The sequence below is a fragment of the Cupressus sempervirens genome, chromosome 5 (genome assembly GCF_028749045.1).
Source record: "Cupressus sempervirens isolate cs-2001-9-10 chromosome 5, ASM2874904v1, whole genome shotgun sequence".
Lineage (NCBI taxonomy): Eukaryota > Viridiplantae > Streptophyta > Pinopsida > Cupressales > Cupressaceae > Cupressus > Cupressus sempervirens.
In genome coordinates, this window is record NC_143122.1 from 153,126,017 (window position 1) to 153,128,444 (window position 2,428).

Genomic DNA, 2,428 nt, shown 5'->3' on the forward strand with positions numbered 1-2,428 from the left:
CAAGGGGTATGGAAATCTCTTGAGAATTCAAGTGAGAGTGGTGAGGTTATTGACACCCAAGACAATGGATTGGGTGATTTAATCATCTATGCTTGAACAAGAAAGGAGACTAGTAGAGTTGTGATGAAACTCGTATTCAACATTAGTTGCAATCATCCATTGATGAAAGTTTAGATCATCATATCAGATGTAGTTGGGCAAAAGTAATGACTCAGTCTAGAATGAGCTATTAGTTCTAACCAAATCATTCCTTAGACCTACTTGAGCATGGGTAGAATCAACTGAGTCACTAACTTAACCAAGAATGGTTAGCTAGTGATAGGTGAGAAATCAAGGGTTAAATACCAAGCTAAGTTTATTTTACCTACTCAAGTATAAAGAATTTAATGAAGACCTAAATCAAAAATTTGATAAAAATGAGAAATTGATTTTTTATTTTCATCATAAATTTTGAGTTTTCCAAAGAGTGCAAAAGTGATAAGGTGCAAGTTTTTTGAAGGAAATCCTCAGGTGAAGATAAAAAATTTAAATCTTTCATCAACCGAGCATCACGGCAGCATCTTCAAGTTCAAAGGTCAAGAAGGGCTCATAAATGTTACTAAAAAGTTATGATTGCATTCCTCTAAAATTCCATCTTTATCCAACCATTTCTGAGGAGAAAGATCCTTAAGGAGATCACTCATCAATCACTCCAAAGGTACTCCTCATTCATGACATCATGTCATTTAAAATCATTTCTCTATCCAAGAATTAGGGAATCTTGAACTAGATTAGGCATATCGTTCATTTTGCAATAATGATGTGTTGAAGCCGAAACACAAATATCTGGAGGTCAAGGTTTTGAGCCACATCATCCACATGTTGAGGAAATTCTATTTCAAATGGATAAGGTTTATACTAAGTCGAGTTCATGATATGTCATTTTGGTTGGAACAAATCTATTCCATCATGAAGAAGATGATTCATAGGATAATAAGGTACCCAATGAAAGACAAGTCTAAGGAAACCAAAGCCTTAGGTTGGGAAGAACTGAAAAAGTTGACCCTAGCTAAAAGAGATGGCATATCTAATGAAAGACAAGTCTAAGGAAACCAAAGCCTTAGGTTGGGAAGAACTAACAAAGTTGACCCTAGCTGAAAGGGATGACATAGGCATGAAGCTAAAAAATGTGACATATATGGAAATCAAGCTTGGCATCTATGTCATTGCACACAAAATCTATAATTCAAGCCATGTAAATAGTGTGCCATCTAAGGCAGTACACTTGGCTTACAAGGTTGTAAAAAAGAATCTATCTTTTGACCTTGTTGAGCTTCAATGCACCCAACTAAGAAAAAACATGAAGAGCATTTAGGTGTCAAAGAACAACACATTTAAGTTTGGTTCACTCTTAATCTATTTGTTCTTTTATGTTAACAATTTTTTTCCTTTAAAAGGAAATGTTGTTCGGAAGAAAGATACCCCAGTTCTGTATTAAATAAATGAATTCATAAATGAAATGGGTGAAAATTTTGAAAGCATCATAGATGCATACTTTTAAAATTTTGAAGAAAGGATGCAAAGTAGGCTTAGGATCCCTAAGAAACTTGTAGAATATTATGAGAAGGATATATGCTTCATAGTTGACTATGATAGATTTCACATAAAGGCAATCAGACATAGGATTGCATGGGAAACAGCTCTAGCATATTAGGTGAATATTGATGATACAAAAGACATTATTGAGGCACTCATCAATGAGTCTGTAGACCTCAAGGCTACTTATTGTAGAACATATAATAAAGCTAAGACAACAATCTCACTTGACATGTAGATTCCTCAAATTTTGAAAAGATGGAAGAGGAGGATAGAAAGCATTGGAAAGAAACTTGGCAAATTAGATTGTCCTCTTGAGCTCACTAAAGGCAAGGGTGATGATGTAGAAGAGGAAGAAGAAGAAGAAGACACAAAGGAACCTCCCAAGAAGAAGGTGAATACTCCATCCAAGCCTCCACCTAGGAGATCTATAAGGTCTACTCCTATGATCACTGCCTATAAACCAAGAAAACCAAGAAAGAAACTAAAGCTTTAGGATGAGGATAAAGATGTTGAAGATGAAGACAATACCCCAGTTATATTTTTGAAGAAGGGACCTCATACCTTTGAGAAACAACTAGAAATTATAAGGGATGGAAGGGGTATGTTAGGATTTAAATACTTCAAGTGGTACTCTAGAAGCAAAGAGGAGTAGAAGCAGATTGAGGGGACATTGGTTGTGAAAGTGAAAAACTAGAAATATGACCCTTATGACCATAAAAGAGCATGCTCCTAAAACTATACTGAAGATTGCTTCAAACTATTGGGATAATGCAACAAAAATAGAGAAATACATTAGAGAGGAGACCCTAAGAATTCTCATGCCTAATCTCTCTAATAAAGAAATAGAGAA